Raw genomic sequence first — 22,145 nt, forward strand, 5'->3', positions numbered from 1 at the left:
GTCAGGAGTTGGAGACCAGCGTGGTCAACATGGTAAAACCCAGTCCCTACTAAAAAATATAAAAATTAGCTGAGAGTGGTGGCAGGTGCCTGTAATCCCAACTACTTGGGAGGCTAAGGCACAAGAATCACTGGAACCCAGAGGTGGAGGTTGCAGTGAGCTGAGACCATGCCACTGCACTCCAGCCTGAGCAATAAGAGCAAGACACCGTTTGAGAATAAAAAATAAAAAATAAATTTAAAAAAAGAATAAAAAATGTTTTATCCTCAGCCCTATGGGACTAAAAACAGTGCAAGAAGTAGGAGCTCAATAATTATTTTTAAAGTGACAGGCTTTCACTCTGTTACCCATGTTGAATGCAGTGATGTGATCATAGCTCATTGTAACCTGAAACTCCTAGGCTCAAGTGATCATCTCACCTCAGCCTCCCAAGTAGCTAGGACTACAAGTGCATGCCACCACACCCAGCTAGTTTAATTTTGTTGTTGTTGTTGTAGCAATGAGGATCTTGCTATTTCGCCCAGGCTGGTCTTGAACTTCTGGCCCCAAGTGATCCTCCCGCCTCAACCTCCCAAAGTGCTGGGATTACAGGCATGAGCTATTGTGCCTGGCCAATGAATTTTTTTTTTTTAATGAATGAAAAAATAAATGAATCTTTTGGCACATAGCCTGGCAAAAAGTAATCAATAAATGGCATCATTGCTATGATACCGAGTTTTTCTCTTAGATTAGAAAGAATGTTGATTTTTTTTCTATTTTATTCATATTTGGGTTTTCATGATTCTTCCCAAAAATGATGCACAAATACAAATGTCTTTGTTTTGTGTTGCTATAAAAGAATACCTGATGCAGGGAAATTTATAAGTAAAAGAGGTTTGTTGGCTCATGGTGCTGCAGACCATACAAGAAGCATGGTGCCAACATCTGCATCTGGTGAAGACCTCAGGCTGCTTCCACTCATGGTAGGAAGTGAAGGGGAGCTGGTGTGTGCAGAGATCATATGGTAAGAATGGAATTAAGGGAGAGCAGGGGAAGATTCCAGGCTCTTTTGAGACATCCGGCTCTCTTGAAAACTGATCGAGTGAGAACTCACTCATCCCTGAAGGAGAGCATTAATCTGTTTGTGGGGCACCCACCTGCATGACCCAAACACCTTCCATTAGGCCCCACCTCCAACATTGGTGATCAAATTTCAACATGAGGTTTAGAGAGGACAAATATCAAAACCATAGCACAAGACTAATTTCTTCCTCATGTTCTTATCATGCTTGACGTAACTCTCTCCATTCGTTCAGCTTTTCATGATTACAGCTCTGCTTCTATATATTAATATGCCCTAACTATAGAATGCGGTGAGAAAGTGGGCACAAACAGGCAACGAAGGAAGAGAGTAACTTAAAATTCAACATGCTGCTAAGAAATGAAAAAAATAAAAAAGTTGAACAACTACATTTTGTGCCAAAAAGGAATAATAAAATATAAAAATCAACCAAATGCAACTATTTCGGCTTAAGTGAATTTCAATCAAAATAGTTTGTATGTATAGTCAAGGCTTCAATTTCTTAAACTAAAGAAATGTCAGAGTGTAGGACTAGATATAAAATAAGCCAAATATTGGACCAGATGCAGTGGCTCACGCCTGTAATCCCAGCACTTTGGGAGGGCCGAGGCAAGCAGATCACTTGGGTTCAGGAGTTCCAGACCAGCCTGGGCAACATGGCAAGACCCTGTTTCTACCAAAAAAGAAAGAAAATTAGATAAATATGACTCTTCTTTTTCCTTTACTTTACATAGAAAAAAAACTAAAAGCATTTGCAAAATATCTTAGACTCTCATCAAGCTAGATATTTCTTGCTTATATTGAGGAAAAAATCACACTCTGAGAATAGTGTTAATCAAGGATCATAGGTAGCGCTAGACTAGAAATTTTGAACTGTAAATATTAAAATGTGACTTTTAATTAGATCAGAAACGAACTCTAATACTCTTCACATCTTCAGAAATGACACCTTTTATTCCTCCAGTAATTGAGGTGTCAAACGGCAATTTGAGGCTACTCAAAAAGATTTAGAGTCTGGTTTTGTTAACTACTAAGCTAATTACTGGTACAAAATGAAAATTACTAGACACCACTGAATTCTTGACAGGCCAAAAAACATTCTTAAGAAATCCTGGGGTTTAAACTGGTGATATTCAGGCTTTTAATATTTATTTTGTAGCTTTATTTTTTATTTCTTTGAGGCAGGATCTTGCTTTGTCACCTAGGCTGGAGTACAGTGACACAATCATAGCTCACTGCACCCTGCACCCATGAACTCCTGGGCTCAAGTGATCCCCCTGCCTCAGCCTTCTGAGTAGCTGGGACTACAGGTGCACACCACTACGCAGAGCTCATTTTCATATTTTTTGCGGAGATGGGGTCTTGCTATGTTGCCCAGGCTCATTTATAGTTTTCTTTCTTCAGAAATAAAATTCACTCAAATTAGTAAGGTTTTGTTGTTGTTGTATATGTGTGTGTGTAGGCACATAGGGGAGTAAGTAGGCAGTTGAGAAATCTTTTGCAAAGTGCTCTGTTATTTTAGTGACTATATATTCTGAGGCAAGATATGAATCACACTGGTTTTCAAAAAACTTTGAACTTACTATTTCTAGGGCACAGTACTTTCAAAGGAAAGAGCCACATGTTCAGAAACCATAATGACCTTCTCAGAGCACCTGTGCACCAGATATCAGTTGCTCCATCAACTATCCTCTGACAATAGCCGTAAGAACCACTTACCCACACTCAGTGGTCTATTCTAGTTTCTACCATCTAAACGATGGTCGGACTCCATCCGAAACATGAGTTTAGGCCATAGCCAGGTTGACTTGCAGAACACTGTCTTAAAATGGGATTGAGGGAGGGCAATAACAGATCTGCAAAGGAGAGAAAACCTAATCATTCAAAAGCAGTTCTGAGCATGAAGTAAGTAATATGTCCACTCAGAGGTATTGTTAATTTAGGATCAAAGTCTAAAACTGGAGTCCTGGGGACAAGCTGGAAAACAAACTTAGGCATAGGGTTGGTTGAGTGGAGCAACTGGAGCCAGAGAAACGCAGAGCAGCAAGGCCCAGCAGCCCTTCCTGGGAATGATACAGATAGTGAAGAGAGGGTGGAGGGAAGGAAGCAGAATGGGATGGGGGCGTGAACATGACGTGAACAAGAGAAGTTGCTAAATATTTGCCTCAGTATGTGGCCCTGTGGATCACTTGCATCTGAATCCTCTAGGAAGCATGTTTCTGGCCGGGTGCGGTGGCTCACACCTGTAATCCCAGCACTTTGGGAAGCCAAGGTGGGTGGATCACTTTAGGCCAGGAGTTCAAGACTAGCTTGGCTAACATGGCAAAATCTCTACAAAAAGTACAAAAATTAGCCAGGTGTGTTTGCTCCTATCTGCAAGGATAGACCCAGCTACTCAGGAGGCTGAGGTGGGAGGATCGCTTGAGCCCAGGAGGCAGAGGTTGCAGTGGGCCAAGATCGCCTCACTGCACTTGAGCCTGGGTGACACAGTGAGACTCTGCCTCAAAAAAAAAAAATTTTCTGGAAAACATGTTTCAAAAACAGATTCTCAGGCCCCACCCCAGACCTCCTGAATCGAATCTTTGCAAGTGAAGTCTAGGAATGCAGACTTTAAAAAAAAAAAAATGCATTCGAGGCAGCTTTTATTGCATTTTGTATTATTTATTTATTTATTGAGACAGTGTCTTGCTGTCACCCATGCTGTAGTGAGTGGTGCGATCATGGCCCACTGCACCCTTAAACTCCCAAGTACAAGCGATCCCCCCACCTCAGCCCCTCGAGTAGCTGGGACTACAGGTGCACACAACCACACCCAGTTAATTTTTTATATTTTGTAGAGACAGAATCTTGCCTTGTTGCCCAGGCTGACCTCAAACTCCTGGGCTCAAGTAATCCTCCCACCTCAACCTCCCAAAGTGCTGAGATTATGGGCATGAGCCACTGCACCCGGCCAGGATATAAACTTTATACATGGTCCCCAGGTATCTGAAGCACACTTATATTTGTGTGCTAAGCTCTTTACTGGTATTGTTTTGCTTAATCCTTCAACAGCTCTATGAAGCATGTGCTATTCTTATCCTCTCCCTACAGATAGGAAACTGTGATTCAGAGAAGCTGACTGACAAGGCACAAAGACAAATGTGGCAAAGTCCAAACGCAAACTTAAGACATTCTGATTGCAGATTTCTGTGATAGTGATCACTCTAGACCAGAGGTCTTCAGACTTTTTCTACAAAAGGGTCAGTTAATAAACATATAAGATGTGTGGACTAAATAGCCTTTGTTGCAACTACTCAACTTTGCCACAGAGAATATGTAAACAAACGGACATGATTACGTGTTCCAATAAAACTTTACAAAAATGGGCAGCAGGTCTGAAGATGCCTGCTGTTGACTAAGCATTGCTTTTCTTTTCTTTTCTTTTCTTTTTTTTTTTGAGATGGAGTCTCGCTCTGTCGCCCAGGCTGGAGTCCAGTGGCGAGGTCTTGGCTCACTGCAAGCTCCGCCTCCCGGGTTCACGCCATTCTCCTGTCTCAGCCTTCCAAGTAGCTGGGACTATAGGCACCTGCCACCACGCCCGGCTATTTTTTTTTTTTTTTTAGTACAGACGGGGTTTCGCCATGTTAGCCAGGATGGTCTCGATCTCCTGACCTCGTGATCCGCCCGCCTCGGTCTCCCAAAGTGATAGGATTACAGGTGTGAGCCATCACGCCCTGCCTAAGCATTGCTTTTCAAAGTGTCATGCTCAGAACAGTAGGATCCTGGGAACTTTTTAGAAATGCAGTCTTACTCATTCCAGACTTGCTGAATCAGAATCTGCATTTAACAAGGTCTCGATGTAATTTTTATGCACATTAAAGTATGAGACTTCTACTCCAGGGCATTTACAAAAGACTTCCCTGAAAGCTGCCTTTAATGCCTTTGCTGTCCCTGCTTTTAGGTGCATGAACTCATCTTCTGATAGTAACTGTGTTGATTGCCTTCCACAAAAGTTAAAAAGTAAATAAAGCTGGGTGTGGTGGTTCATGCCTATAAAAATCCCAGCATTTTGGGAGTGCTTGATCTCAGGATTGAAGACCTGCCTGGAAAACGTGGCAAAACCCCATCTCTATAAAAAATACAGAAATTAGCCAGGTGTGGTGGAGGGTGCCTGTAGTTGCAGCTACTCTGGAGGCTGAGGCGGGAGGATTGCTTGAGCCTGGAGGTTGAGGCTACAGTGAGCCATGATCGTGCCACTGCACTCTAGCTTGGGTGAAAAAGTGGGATAATGTCTCAAAATGAATAAATAAACAAATAAATATAAAAATAACTTATTAAATTTATAGTGCTTCTTATTATACTTGCTACCTTAAAAACAAAGATGTAACATCATAATTTATATTTACCTTCTAAAAAGTACTGACGTAAGTAGATAAAAAGTGCTTTATGAGTTCTTTCTCTTTTCTGTACAAATTTGAAGGCCTTATACCAGAGGCATTGAATCAGAATCTCTGGAGATGAGACCTGGAAGCTGCATTTTAACAAGTTTCTCAGGTGATTCACATTTAGATAATCAATACGTGCCCACTCATCAGATCTGGGGATTACCGCATGAAGAACATACAGACATGAATTTTAGAGAGAGAGGTTTAGTCCTCCACTAATTATATGACCTTGAATAAGCTAATTGACCTCTTTGGACATCACTTTCTTCATTCAAATGGTGGTTCCAAACTTTAGTGTCCATTAGGATCATCTTGACTAATGCAAGCACTCAGAGAATCCACCACTGTATAATACCATGAACAAAGGGTTGGGTAAGTAAATGACGCAGAAAGGACAACTCTTCCTGACAGTACAGTATCAACTACTACATAGACAAGGGGCCACAAAGTTAGAAAATCATCAATGGATGCTAAAACTAGTGGTAAAACTTCAATGAGGAACAGGATATTTACATAGTTTCAAAGTATCTCCTTGCAAATTAATGATTGATTACAAAGTAAAATATAGTAACTCTTCAGTAGATACACCTGGCAGACAGCACTGTAACTGACCAAAGCTAATATCACCAACATAAGGACAAAGTGACATCATATGCCTCTTGAGTTGATGCAACAAGAACACAATGCCACTTAGTGATGTTCCTGCCAAAATGCATAACCTATACTAAATATGAGGAGACATCAGACAAACCCCAGCTGAAGGGAACCCTAAAAAGTAACTGGCACACAATCTTCAAGAATTTCAAGGTCAAGAAACAAAGAAAAGTTAGTGTTGGGATTACAGGCATGAGTCACCGTGCCTGGGCCAGTTTTTAAAGCAAAGTAAGAATCAATGCCACATTGAATGTACACATTAAATGTATACGTTATATTCATTTCAGATTTCAGAAAGATTAAAATGTGAAAAATATGACTTTTAACCTTATAGAAATAACAATGTAAGCTTTTGGGGGACTATAAGATTTTACAAGTGTGAAATAATTAGGTAATTATTCTGCTTCATGACACTTCTATTAATTTCAATAGGTTATTTATTAAATTATGTCATAATGACTCCCCTAAGTGATAGTCAATTCTATAAGATCAGTCTCAGTATTTAGTTTGCATTTGTATTAGTTGTGCACAGTGCATTAGTCAGATTGTATATTACCACAATAGTCATGTCTAAAGCAGAGTTTCTCAACCATCAGTGACATCATGAATCAGATAATCCTTTGTCGTGAGGGACTGTCCTGTGGCATTGTAGGATGCTGAGCAGTAGCCCTACCTTGGTCCCCTACATGTCATTACCACCATCCACCCAAATAGTGACAATCAAAAATGTTTCCAATCTGGATAAACTCTAGAGGGCAAAATCACTTCTGCATGAGAATCAAAGATACATTGAATAGTGGCCCCTTAAAAGATGCTTCCATCAGGAACTGACCTGTAAATGTGAACTTATCTGGAAAAGGGGTCTTTGCAGATATAGTTAAGGATTTCAAGGTGAGACGATCCTGGATTTAGGGTCCAGCCTAAATCCAATGACTGATGTCCTTATAAGAGAAAGGCAGAGAAGATTTGAGAGATACAGAGAGGCAGGGAAAAGGGCAATGTCAGACAATGAGAGAAATTGCCCCAAGTCAAAGAAAGCCTCCAGCCACCAGAAGCAAGAGGTGGCAAGGAAGGATTCTTTCCTGGAGGCTTTGGAGACAATGTGGCTCTCCCAAAGCCTTGATTTTCAACTTCTGGCTTCTGGACTTTAAGAGAACAAATCTATGATTTTAAGTCACCAAGTTTGCCGTAATTTGCCATGGTAGCCCTAAGAAACTAATCACCATTGTTCTGATATTCCATATAACAGCATGTATATTTAGTGGCAATCGTTATTTAATTAGAGATTATATAAACAGTTTGGGCTAGCAGAAAAGGGTATTCATGGAAAGGATATTGGGGTATTAGAAATAATCAAATAAGTGCTGACCGGTCAAACTTTGTGAAGGTTAGGGATTCATTTAAGCTCTCAAAAAACATTGGAAGGCAGGCTCAGTGGCTCACACCTGTAGTTCAGCACTTTGAGAGACCGAGGTGGGAGGATTGCTTGAGCGCAAAAGCTTGAGACCAGCCTGGGCAAGATTAGCCAGGCATGGTGGTGCATGCCTATAGTGGCAGCTACTTAGGAGGCTGAGGTGAGAGGATTGCTTGAGCCCAGGATGTCAAGGCTACTGTGAACCGTGATCACACAACTGCACTCTAGCCTGGGTGACAGCAAGAATCTGTATCAAAAAAAAAAAAAATTGGAAATAGGTACTTATACATTGTCTGCTTTCTTTTTCTCTCTCCATCTGTTAGTTTTCTCCCTTCTTGCTATATAATGGCATGCTTTACATGGTGAGGACTAAGGCCACCTTTGGTCTTCAAGGCCTACGTCTGGAGGATATCACTGGCAATGATAGTCTTATCTGCCCTCATTCTGGCTTTAGAATTCTGGAAACAGAAAACATTGACCCAGTCTTGGTCAAATGCTCCCCCTTAGAACAATCAACTCTGGCAGGCGCATGGCATGGTCATATAAAAACTTTGTATTCCTTGATACAATAATATGAGTGACATTAGAAAGCCAATAGTTTCCAGGAGAAAGAAAGAAAAAAATTCTAGACATTCATTGCAAACCCACGAATATCTACTATGGTACATAAATCAACATTATTAGCTTAAAAGTATATTGTCCTATCGATACATTATTTCAAAAGCATCATGCCAAACAATAGGTAATATTTTCTCCCACTATGAACTTAATCACTTGACAAGAGTTTAGATAGGCACATTGGTAGCAAAAAGAATTACTGGAAAACATAAATAGGGCTACTCAATGACTTTTAGTATTGTAGAGGCCCAATAAATAAAATAATAATTGAGTCTTCAACAAAATCCTAAATGTGGAGTTCTCACAGCAGAATCGTTTAAGGGTAAACGCCCCAGCTCTGAGACTCAAATAAAGCTTATAATGAATCATTCAGACATCCTCAGAGAGAACAATTTTCAACTTGATTAAAATAATCAAGTATATTGTCATCCTCTTTTGAATGAAAGACATAAAGAGGCAGGGTGAAAGTTTAAATTCTCCTCTATTTATTCTCTCTTTTTTATTAATCCATTCTATCTAGCCCTTAAAGGCCCTGAATTTCATGCCTCATCAGTTTTAGTACATCGGGCCCTTTCCCAGCCTGTGCTGACAATGCAGGTCTTTTGTCTCTGTGCCCTATTGGATTACAGAGATTAGTGGATACATTTCTTAGGATCAGCCCATCTAGGGATTTAAAATGCACCATCTTAAAATGGAAGTGATGGCCTCAAATCAGGGAATTCAGCGCCTCGTTTAGAGAGTAAAAAGGACGCTATAATTGGTAATGTCTTATTATTACTTTCTGCCACAGGATTTTTTTTCTTGTGGTAGGCTGTGACTGAAGAATATTTTTCCCAAATCACAGAAGTCAACAGATACTCTGAGATTAAGGGAAAAAAAAGTAGTATTTTTAAAATATGTTTTTGGCTGGCCACGATGGCTTCTGCCTGTAATCCCAACACTTTGGGAGACGGAGGCAGGATAATTGCTTGAGCCCAGGAGGTTGAGGTCAGCCTGGGCAACATAGGGAGACCCCCATCTCTATAAAATATTTTTCAAAAGTTTAGTTGGGTGTGGTGGCACATGCCTATGGTCCTAACTACTTGGGAGGCTGAGGCAAGAGGATTGCTTCAGCCCAGGAGGTCAAGGCTGCAGTGAGCCATGACTGGGCCACTGTACTGGGCAACAGAGTGAGATCCTGTCTCAAAAAAAATTTTTTTTAACTAAAAGAATAAAAATATGTTCTTAAGGTGTTTTATATGGTTGACTCCTGTGTTGTATAAAGAGCCCTTTGCTCAATATTCAGTTACTACAGTGACGATTTAAAGACATAGATTACTCCTGAGTTGGAGAGTGGTGGATGCTGTGATGCACAGGTCAGATACCCATTTCAGAACCCTTCATTCTGCCAGCTGCTGGGCGTGCTAACTGCTGACTGTGGAGAGTTCTATCTCTAGAATTTGCCGTTGGATGAAAACAGCCTTGACCCAGGTTATTCCTCCTCCTGGGAATTACCTGCATTCCATGATCCACCCTGGATGCAGGGAAAACTCTGAAGGGTCATCTCAATTCCAGAGCTCCTCGTGTGTGGGATGGATGGGCTGAGGCCCCAGTTGCACCCGCCTCCCAGGTCAACTTCTCCCTCTGCCCCATTCTGTTGCTGGCTCTCTGGCTAGCCTACAGGTGCTGCTCCCAAGAGCACTCCCCATTCAACCACTGTGTGCACATCCGCCTCTGAATGCCTGAGGCCTCCAACCTAAGACAGAGAGTCGCATTGAGAATCCTGGACCCAGAGCAGTAGGATCTGTAACAACTGAGAAAATTCTGGCAAGAACGTGTGCTCATAATGAGTTCTCACTACACCTGGAGCTGACCCCTAGCAATCATATGAGTGAATACTTGAACTCCTCTGCCATCTCTTGTTCTCTAAAAGGAAAATCAAACAAGAGAGAAAAGGGATAGAAGGAGGAAAGGAGGGAAGAGAGAGGGGAGCAAAGAAGAAAAACTGAGCCAAATAAATTCCTACTCTGCTTTGTAGTTTTATACTTATTTATTTATTAGAGACACAGTCTTACTCTGTTGCCTAGGCTGGAATGCAGTGGTGCGATCATAGCTCACTGCAGTCTCGAGCTCCTGGGCTCAAGCAATCTTCCCACCTCAGCCCTCCAAAGTGGTGAGATAACAGGCATGAGCCACCATATCTAGTCCTTTTTTTTTTTTTTTTTAATTTTAGACAGGGTCTCGCTCTATTACCCAGGCTGCAGTACAGTGGCGCCATTATAGCTCACTGCAGCCTCCAACTCCCGGGCTCAAGCAATCTTCCCACCTCAGCCTCCTCAGTAGCTAGGACCACAGGAATGTCTCACCATGCCTGGCTAATCTAAAAAAATTTTTTTTAGAGACAGGGTCTCATGATGTTGCCTAGGCTGGTCTCGAACTCCTTAGCTCAAGCAATCCTCTTGCCTTGACCTCCCAAAGTGCTGAGATTACAGGTATGAGGCACTGCACCCAGCTGTGACATTTTATACTTTGGAGAGTCCTTTTCAAGTCATTGCAATAGGAAGTTTTAGAGTAGAGTTACTGTTCATTGGGTGCTTATTACGCTTGTTATTTTACATGCGCTATTTCTAAACCTAAGAACAATACTGCAGGGAAGATAATAATATCAGAGAAGCTAAGTGATTTACTCAAGGGTACAGAGCTAGTAAATGACAAAACAGGAATTTAAAACAACCATCAGTGATAAACCCTGTTGTCTTTTCACTAAGCCAATGTGTTGCCCCCTCTTCACAGCAAGGAACACAGATCCACACCAGGAGCAAAGTTTTGACTTTCTTCTGAACGATAGCTGCTATATCACTTGGGACTCTCTTCCCAGTAAGTTACAGAGACCTAATTCAAACTAGTTTAAGCAAAGACGATGATTTATTATTAATGAGGACACCGAGATGTTTCAGGGAAATCAAGAAGGGAATATGACTTGATCTCAGAAAAAAAGAAATTACAACCACACACAACAAAATTGTCAGGATTAACCTTTTCTATCTCTACGGACCAGCTTTTGCCACAATGTGGAAAACATTACAGCCAACATCTTGGAATTTTACAGCGCTGAATAGTAAGAATGGCCTCTTTTCTTTGTCCCAAGGAAAAAAAACTCCTACTTCATTAGCTAACCTTGAAATAATCACCCCAAATTAAGATCTGAGTTACAATGTAACATGTTTTTCTCTGTTATACCTTGTGGATGGAGGTGACAAAGAGAGACAGAAGGTTCTGGAAAGGGATGCATGAGGGAGGGAGTCTAATGAACTTCACCATATAGATTCATCATATGTATTCATAACTTATCAGCTTCATAAATTTGTACATTGTGCAGCTTTCTGATTTTCTTTAGATATCTTTCAAACATACCACCCTACAACATAGTAATTCAGTAAAAGATGGCAGGCAGGGTTTAGTTGGAAAGAAGCTCTAAATGTATACCCTTGTCATTACAGGATTTCTTCTTTGTAAGGTCCAAAGAGAAAGGGATTAAAAAACAGAGAGCAGGAAGGAAAGTCTGGTCAATTTTGGAAGCTAAAACTTTCCTCACCAAAGCAGGAAATTAATTTCTTCCTGATCATGATGTCTGAAGGAGACTAAATAGAAAGAGTAGGTGATGAAAAAGCTTAAGATACATTTTTCTGGTGGCATTGTGTGTGAAATCCTAAGAGAAACTAAGCAGAGAGTTTATGTTTCCCATCGAAGTGAGTTCATAATCAGATATATATTTCATTAACATGTGCTTCAGAACATTTCTCCTCCAGACAAGTCAAAGAGGGGCTCCCAGTGGGTGCCAGGGATTCCCCCAAGGCTCTGCCTGTAGACCTAGCTTCAGACCCACCTTCAAGGTACACAAAAAGACAAAAGGGTTTTTCATTCTTCCCTCCCTAGAAGGACTTGAGGTTGAAAATGACTGTTTGTTCCCTCTGTGACATATATATCTGATAATATGCATGGGCATGCAGAATTGGCTGCTTGCATTATGTATGAATTAGACCATCCATTAGCAACAGCTGGATGGATTTTTCCCTCCAGATGCCCAGTGGCAGGATGGCTCCCTCCCCTCCCCAATACAAGCCTGTACCACACACACCCCACACAGAGACACTGGGGACAATTGCCCCAGAACCTAAGGACCACGATAGCCAGTGCAACGTGTTTTTGTTTGAATTGCTTTTCTTTTCTTCCAGTCAGTTTTTCTTCCATCTCTCACTGCTGCCAATTTAGTACTGAAACAAAGAATCTGGCCAGGCAAGCACCCTTCTAATCACCTCAATTCATTCTCACAACCAAAGGCTTCTAGAAGCACTATGTTCTCAAACTGTTGGTTGGATCATCTCCCTAGAGAAATGCTTGCCACTTGCAGGGGGTGTTTTGAGCCAAGAGAAACCAAGATAAAGGCCCTATTGGGCCGTTTACTTGTTACTGTTCCTTTGTTTCCCATTCCATTATCACCAAGTTATTGATCTCTTTTACTGAAAACAAGACATTATTAAGAGAGAGAGAGAGAGAGAGGGAGAGTTATAATCATGATACCACTTATTCAGACCTAAAGTTAAAGCACAATCTAAATGGCATTTAGGATGAAAGCTAGATAGACAATTATGTGGCCATTTGCAAAAATATTTTAAGAAAACATTTTGGGATTAGAGAATCTGAGTAATTGCCTGAATTTTGCAATTCCCTCTGGATGTTTGCCATCCTTCAAAGTATCTTGTATGAGAAAAAAGAAACATTATATGTTAGAAAATGTTATGGTTAGTGATGTAATTTTGTTTCACTCTATTTAACATAGGGCAATGTGTTTGCAGGACTGTAATCAACCAAATCTATGAGCTGAAAATATTCTGCCAAAATGGAGCCCTGGCTACCTTCATCCAACAAGAAAGCCTCCTAGAATATGTTCCTCTTGAAAATATTTCCCAAAAACGGAAGCCTATACACAATGGCCTCCTGAAGATTCAGGGGAAAACATAATAATCTTTGATAAACTTGGCTGCCTAGTAAGGAAAGTTAAATGAAGAGTCTAATGGCTGTTTTCTTGCTGCAATGTCCTCTACAGCAGAGGTCAATCATCCACTTTCTCCATCAGAACAGCTAGAAGGAATAAGGACATACAGGCAATCTCCTTCTATATCTCACCAAATTTCTGAGGTCAAAGCATTTATGCAGTGAGGTCTTTTAGTACCATTAACCGTGAAAATACCCAATATCGAAATAATTCTGAATCTCAAAACCAATTTGAATTTTAATCTGAGTATTCAGGGTATTCACCCTTGATATTGATGCATCCAATCATCAGTCCACCTTAAATTGGTCAAATTGATGAGGTCAGTGACATTAAATAAAGGATTGCAATATATTGTCACTATGGTTTGTATGACTATTTTTTGCTTTTCTCATTATTTCCTCAGGACAGAACATTGAGAGGGTGGATTGGGATGTATTGGAAAGTTTGGAGGCTTCTGGCTCTTATTATTCACTGCCTTCCTCCGTTTCAACATTGGTATGGGGATGGTTGAGAAGGTGAAAATGCTGGGGAATCAAATGGGGAAGGAGGAGTATTACTATCAGCTGGAGCATGAAATAGCTGCTCATCAACATGGGTTGAGCTAGATTATCCTTGGAGTTAAAAAGACTTGAATTTTACTGTCTAGCTCTACTAACTCCTAACAGTTTTCTCTCTGAGCCTCGTTTCTAAAATGGAGCTAATAATATCTACCTTTTGAGTATTAAATATGATGTTGGATGGGCTGGAGGGGTTCCTCACGTAGTGGTTGTTCCATAGTCAGTGCCCAATAAATCTAAATTACTTTCTGTAATTGTTCTGTTCTCTGCTGAGACTGCTCTGAACCACACCCTGCTTGTCTAGAAGCTTACACCTGCTTCTTGGGTCTTTCACCATGTTTTTGTGCTTCTACCTCCTGAAAAATGGTGCTACTAAATGGATTGATGCCACAGAACCATATTGAGATTTTAAGGATAAACCTGGAAGACACTGTTGATTGCCCCAATAGCCATATCCCACTTCTTCCTTGCTGGTACATTTCCAATTTTGTCCAGGTATCAGATAACCATGTGTTCAAGAAAGATTAGACTGCTATCCATAGAGTTCCAGAAGGTTGGCTGAACTGAACCGTGATTAATCCATCCCCCTTTGCTAGTGAGTGGTTAAAGAATGGGCATCAGTTCTGGCCAAAGTGATGCAATAAGAATTTGAGAAGCATTATCTAGGGAAGATGTCTCTTCCCAAATGAAGACAGAGAGAGAGAGAGATGAGGAGCTACCACTCCTTTGCCCTTCACCTGCTCCCTTCACCTGCTCCCATTGGCTGTTCTGTCTGTAGACATTCCTATGTGAGGATTTCGTGTTTGGATCTGGGCAATACAATATAGTGCCACCCACTGTGAGGGCCATTGCTCACAGAAAAAACAAAGAAGCAGACGCAAAAACCTTGATATGAATGAGCTATTAAATTAATCAACCCTGCAACCACCAAACTCAAGACTGCTTATTATGTGAGACGATAGATCTCCTTTAATTAGGTTTTCAATATCTTGAAGCTGGGAGCATTCTAACTGACCATATCCCATACCCTATAATGTTTATTAATCACAAGACCTCCCTAGACTTCAGTATTGTAGCATTCCAGTCTACATCTAACCTAGCTGTCTAGATAGATCGATTGATCTATAGATAGATAGATAGATGATAGATAGATAGACAGACAGAGATATCTATAGTTTCTATAACAAGATGAATGTGAGACTGGCTTTTGCAGCCTTACAAACTTGAATCATCCAGCCACTCAAACGATTTCTGATTAGGCTTATGATTGACTTCCTTTCATTTTTCAAAACATTTGGTACACCCCTTTAAATACTCATTTTGTTTTAAAGAATATGTAGTAAATTTTTGAAAAATTCTATTTTCAGAAAGTCTTCAGTAGTTTGATATATTTGGCCAGTTACATAGATGGAACACTAAGACTAAAGGAAACTTTTTTTTTTTTTTTTTGAGACAGGGTCTCATGCTGTCACCCAGGCTAGAGTGCAGTGGATCTCCTGGGCTTCAAAGATCCTCCCACCTCAGCCTCCTGAGTAGCCAGGACTGTAGGTGCACACCACCAGTGTAGGTGCCCACCACACCCAGCTAATTTTCTAAAATTTTTATGTAGAGATGGAGTCTTGCGTTGTTGACTAGTCTGGTCTGAAACTCTTGGCCTCAAGCAGTCCTTCCACCTTGGCCTCCCAAAGTTCTGGGATTACAGGCATGAGCCACTGTGCCTAACCTCACTAGAGGAAACTTTAAGCTTGACAAAATATGTAGTATAAAGCAGTAAACCTTATCTCCAGTGTAAGAAGTTAGAGGAGAGAATTACTTAAAATGTTGGCATCCACAACTTAATGAATACTCTTGGGTTTATATAAATTTGGATATCATAATATCCATGATGAATTAAACATGGTAGCAAATTCTTAACCAGCAACTTAGTTTAATCAATAGACTATGATGGAAGTAATACTGTATAATTCTGATGACTGGGCCTTAAGAGATCCGTAGCTCCCACTTAGAAACCCAGCTTTAATACTGTAAGAAGCTCAAATCATATGAGGGACCAGGTAGAGGATGATTTACATGCTCCTACAGACAGTCTCAGGAATGCTCCCAATCAACAGCTAGTACCAACTGCAAGACCTGAGAATAAGCCATCTTGGATAATGCAGTCTAGCCAAGCCTCTAGATGACTGCAGCCCTAGCTGACCATCCAGGAAGCAGAATAACCACTGAGCTGAGACCAGTCACTGCACAGAATGTGAGATATAATAGATGGTAGCATAGCTGTTGTGTTAAGCTGCTAAATTTTGGACTGGTTTTGTTACACAGTAACAGATTATTAGAACACAATCCAAACATACAGAATAAGTTACCCAATGATGTGCTGGTCAACTGGTCCCTGGGAGAGAGGTGAGGAAGGGCAACAAACCTCTCTGCAGTTATTTGACAATGACCATGGTATAAATACCACCCTCTCGCCACAGCCAATTTCAGGCTATCAACGTGATGTCAACCAGCTCACATAATTCCTAAAAATTTATCAGCTGTCACAAGCCAGTGCAAACCAGCATGAGCCAGATCTAACACATGGACATTATCCCCCCCACCAAAAACCTACTTTACCATATATAGATGTCCTAGACCTTTTCTGTTGTATAATTCAAAGAATAATAATGTATCTTACTTATGTAGTGCTTTTGCTTTATAACTCACATTTTCCATATTCATCTATTTTAATTTTTACAAGAACCAAGAGCAATAGTTATTACATTGCCATATTAGAAATAAAGATGCTAAAACTGGGTAATTGGCCAAACTTGAGCCCCAATCTTTTCTCTCCAGCGTCAACATACCTTGGTACTGCACACATTTTAAATTCTGGATTTCATCATTTCTACAGGCCATTATAACCTCTTTCCTTCCACATTTTCTAATGTTGAATTCATAATGCCTTTTAATATGAAAGGATCAAAGGGGACAATTGATTGTATATTTATTTTTATTTTTAGTATTATTATTATCATTACTTTAGCTAGTCAAGCATGGTTGTGATGGTTGCAGGGGGAAACAGTGCTAAATAAGCTTAACAATGCCCACAACCCTTGGACCAACTACTGTATAAGCATAAATACATAAATAGATATTTATATAAATATAAACACATAGATATTTATATAAATATAAACACATAGATATTTATATAAATATAAACACATAGATATTTATATAAATATAAACACATAGATATTTATATAAATATAAACACATAGATATTTATATACATATAAACACATAGATATTTATATACATATAAACACATAGATATTTATATACATATAAACACATAGATATTTATATACATATAAATACATAGATATTTATATACATATAAATACATAGATATTTATATACATATAAATACATAGATATTTATATACATATAAATACAATAAACAGATATTTATATACATATAAATGCATAGATATTTATATAAATATAAATATAAATGCATAAATAGATATTTATATAAATATATATAAATGCATAGATATTTATATAAATATAAATATAAATGCATAAATATATATTTATATAAATATAAATATTTTTATATATACATAAATATATTTATTTATTTTTTTTTTGAGACAGGGTCTCAGTTTATCACACACGCTGGAGTGCAGTGGCATGATTGTGGCTCACTACAGCCTCGATCGTCCAGGTTCAAGCAATCCTCCTGCCTCATCCTACCAAGTAGCTGGGACTACAGGTGCACTGTCACCACGCCCAGCTAATTTTTGTATTTTTTGTAGAGACAGGGTTTTGCCATGTTGCCTGATCCATCAAACTCCTGATCCAAGTTGATCTGCTCACCTCGGCCTCCCAAAGTGCTAGGATTACAAGCATGAGCCACCTCGCCTGGCCCATTGTATATATTTAAATAAAGGTCATCCTGAATAACCATCCAACAAACCGTTAAATTCATTCGCTGGTCTACATGGGGCCTGCTTCTTACCCATTCTCAAGCTCAAAACAAATTGTATTCTTTTTTTTTTTCCCAATCAGCCTTTGTGTCACCCAGACAAATTGTACTCTGAGTCCATGCTTTGAAGAAATCTAGTAACACAGAGTTGTCTGTGGGAGGTCTGTTCCTTGTTGTTTCCAAATAATTATTAAGCAGACATATGGTGAATTGAATTTATACCAACATTTCTGAGCCTATTCAATTTTTTAAGTGTACTAAAGGAAGGATAACATCAACTTGTAAGTATTTTAGAAACTTTTCCATATTAGGTTTTAATTATCTTAATTTTCATCATATGTATTAAGACTTGGGTTAAAAAAGAAAAAAAGATGGATTTTTGCGGAAAGAGCCAAATCAAATATTCCAGGCTTAGGGTTTGGGGTTATATGGTTGTTTTTAAATGAAATGTTTCCAATGGTAATATATCATCTAAAAATTACAATTTTAGTATTTGCTTTTTCAACATCTGCAAATCACAAACATGACTTATGCAAAACAATTTACTTCAGTGGCTGGGTTCTCCAGATGCCTGTAATTCGATTATAAATTTAGAAACAGATTTTGTGTGGTGGAGAGTATGTGCTGAGAAAGGAGAGTTGGTAGGGAAGGGGGCAGAAACTATAGTATTCCTAAGTAACTAAGTAACAAAGGGTAGCATTGCCTATTTACATTTACTTCAGCATTTGAAAGCCTATATGTTAATGGCCAGTTTTCACCATCTTGGTAACATTAGTCTCAGTAAATGCTATTCCCTATGCACCTCAGACAGAAAGATCAAATTACACTGACAAACTTAGAAGGTTAAGAGATTTTAGTAATCCCCCCGCCCACACACACACACACACACACACACACACACACACACACACACACGTACCTCTCTCTCTCTCTCAAATACTGTAAATTGCTCCTAAGGAAAGTTACAATGTGATGAAACTAGATTACTCTTCAGTAATAAATTATTATTCACACCTTTTGAAGATGTAATATTCTAGTATACACAATAGCAAAATCTTCTTTGTAGTTTTTGTTTGTTTGTTTGTTTTGAGATGGAGTCTGGCTCTGTCACCCAGGCTGGATCGCAGTGGCGTGATCTCAATCTCTGCCTCCCGGGTCCAAGTGATCCTCCTGCCTCAGCCTCTGGAGTAAATGGGATTACAGGTGCTGGCCGTCACACCAGGCTAACTTTTGTATTTTTAGTAGAGACAGGGTTTCGCCATGTTGGCCAGGCTGATCTCGAACTCCTGACCTCAAGTCATCCACCCCTTTGGCCTCCCAAAGTGAGCCACTGTGCCCGGCCAGGACCGGGTTTCTTAAAAAGCTGTAGATTCTAGCCTTTAGTGGGATTTGAAAAAAAAAAAAAATAGACTTGAGGGTAGTAAGTCGATGCCATTAGGAAAACTCAATAAAATTCTTATTTTCCTATTATATTGTAGCATCTGCTGCTTGGGGAGAAATATGGAGGTGAAAGTTTCTTTCCTACACATCAGCACTGTTCTGAGATCTCTAGGAAAACTGTTTCTGCAGCAAAGAGGAAGAGTAATGCTACAGGTCAAGAAGAGATTGTGTTTTGTGTAACCAGATGTACTGACTCTTGCTGCTTAACCTTTAAGTAGAAAGTTGACACTTGGTTCTCTGACACAAGGTCTGATCTGACGAAGCAATATGATCTTCTCAAATAGGGTCAGAATGGCTAGAAAATCTCAGCCATTTACCATTGAGTTGATTTTCAGAGCCAGAGGGCCTGCTTACTTTATACCCATATATTCCCTTCTCCTTTCCCATCATTTTTTTTTAAGTTTTGTTTATCTCATTTTTATTTTTATTTCCATAAGTTATTAGGATACAGGTGGTATTTGGTTACATGAGTAAGTTCTTTAGTGGTGATGTGTGAGATTTTAGTGTACTCATCAACTGAGCAGTATACACTGGACCATACTTGTAGTCTTGTATCCCTTGCCCTCTGTCCTACTCTTCCCCACAAGTCCCCAAAGTCCATTGCATTGTTCTTTGTTTTTCCCAACCTAATTACTATGTTTTATTTAAAATATTTTTATTATTATTATTGTACTTTAAGTTTTAGGGTACATGTGCACAATGTGCAGGTTTGTTACATATGTATACATGTGCCATGTAGGTGTGCTGCACCCATTAACTCATCATTTAGCATTAGGTATATCTCCTAATGCTGTCCCTCCCCCCTCCCCCCAACCCACAACAGTCCCCGGAGTGTGATGTTCCCCTTCCTGCGTCCATCAGTTCTCATTGTTCAATTCCCACCTATGAGTGAGAACACGCGGTGTTTGGTTTTTTGTCCTTGTGATAGTTTACTGAGAATGATGTTTTCCAGTTTCATCCATGTCCCTACAAAGGACATGAACTCATCCTTTTTTATGGCTGCATAGTATTCCATGGTGTATATGTGCCACATTTTCTTAATCCATTCTATCATTGTTGGACATTTGGGTTGGTTCCAAGTCTTTGCTATTGTGAATAGTGCCCAATAACATACATGTGCATGTGTCTTTATAGCAGCATGATTTATAGTCCTTTGGGTATATACCCAGTAATGGGATGGCTGGGTCAAATGGTATTTCTAGTTCTAGATCTCTGAGGAATCGCCACACTGACTTCCACAATGGTTGAACTAGTTTACAGTCCCACAACAGTGTAAAAGTGTTCCTATTTCTCCACATCCTCTCCAGCACCTGTTGTTTCCTGACTTTTTAATGATGGCCATTCTAACAGGTGTGAGATGGTATCTCACTGGGGTTTTGATTTGCATTTCTCTGATGGCCAGTGATGACGAGCATTTTTCATATGTTTTTTGGCTGCATAAATGTCTTCTTTTGAGAAGTGTCTGTTCATGTCCTTTGCCCACTTTTTGATGGGGTTGTTTGTTTTTTTCTTGTAAATTTGTTTGAGTTCATTGTAGATTCTGGATATTAGCCCTTTGTCAGATGAGTAGGTTGCAAAAATTTTCTCCCATTTGTAGGTTGCCTGTTCACTCTGATGGTAGTTTCTTTTGCTGTGCAGAAGCTCTTTAGTTTAATGAGATCCCATTTGTCAATTTTGGCTTTTGTTGCCATTGCTTTTGGGTTTTAGACATGAAGTCCTTGCCCACGCCTATGTCCTGAATGGTATTGCCTAGGTTTTCTTGTAGGATTTTATGGTTTTAGGTCTAACATTTAAGTCTTTAATCTATCTTGAATTAATTTTGTATAAGGTGTAAGGAAGGGATCCAGTTTCAGCTTTCTACATATGGCTAGCCAGTTTTCCCAGCACCATTTATTAAATAGGGAATCCTTTCCCCATTTCTTGTTTTTGTCAGGTTTGTCAAAGATCAGATAGTTGTAGCTATGCGGCATCATTTCTGAGGGCTCTGTTCTGTTCCATTGATCTATGTCTCTGTTGTGGTACCAGTACCATGCTGTTTTGGTTACTGTAGCCTTGTAGTATAGTTTAAAGTCAGGTAGCGTGATGCCTCCAGCTTTGTTCTTTTGGCTTAGGATTGACTTGGCGATGCGGGCTCTTTTTTGGTTCCATATGAACTTTAAAGTAGTTTTTTCCAATTCTGTGAAAAAGTCATTGGTAGCTTGATGGGGATGGCATTGAATCTATAAATTACCTTGGGCAGTATGGCCATTTTCACGATATTGATTCTTCCAACCCATGAGCATGGAATGTTCTTCCATTTGTTTGTATCCTCTTTTATTTCATTGAGCAGTGGTTTGTAGTTCTCCTTGAAGAGGTCCTTCACATCCTTGTAAGTTGGATTCCTAGGTATTTTATTCTCTTTGAAGCAATTGTGAATGGGAGTTCACTCATGATTTGGCTCTCTGTTTGTCTGTTATTGGTGTACAAGAATGCTTGTGATTTTTGTACATTGATTTTGTATCCTGAGATTTCGCTGAAGTTGCTAATCAGCTTAAGGAGATTTTGGGCTGAGACAATGGGGTTTTCTAGATATACAATCATGTCATCTGCAAACAGGGACAATTTGACTTCCTCTTTTCCTAATTGAATACCTTTATTTCCTTCTCCTGCCTGATTGCTCTGGCCAGAACTTCGAGCACTATGTTGAATAGGAGCGGTGAGAGAGGGCCTCCCTGTCTTGTGCCAGTTTTCAGAGGGAATGCTTCCAGTTTTTGCCCATTCAGTATGATATTGGCTGTGGGTTTGTCATAGATAGCTCTTATTATTTTGAGATACGTCCCATCAATACCTAATTTATTGAGAGTTTTTAGCATGAAGGGTTGTTGAATTTTGTCAAAGGCCTTTTCTGCATCTATTGAGATAATCATGTGGTTTTTGTCTTTGGTTCTGTTTATATGCTGGATTACATTTATTGATTTGCGTATGTTGAA

This window comes from Nomascus leucogenys, chromosome 10, assembly GCF_006542625.1.
Source record: "Nomascus leucogenys isolate Asia chromosome 10, Asia_NLE_v1, whole genome shotgun sequence".
NCBI classification, from domain to species: domain Eukaryota; kingdom Metazoa; phylum Chordata; class Mammalia; order Primates; family Hylobatidae; genus Nomascus; species Nomascus leucogenys.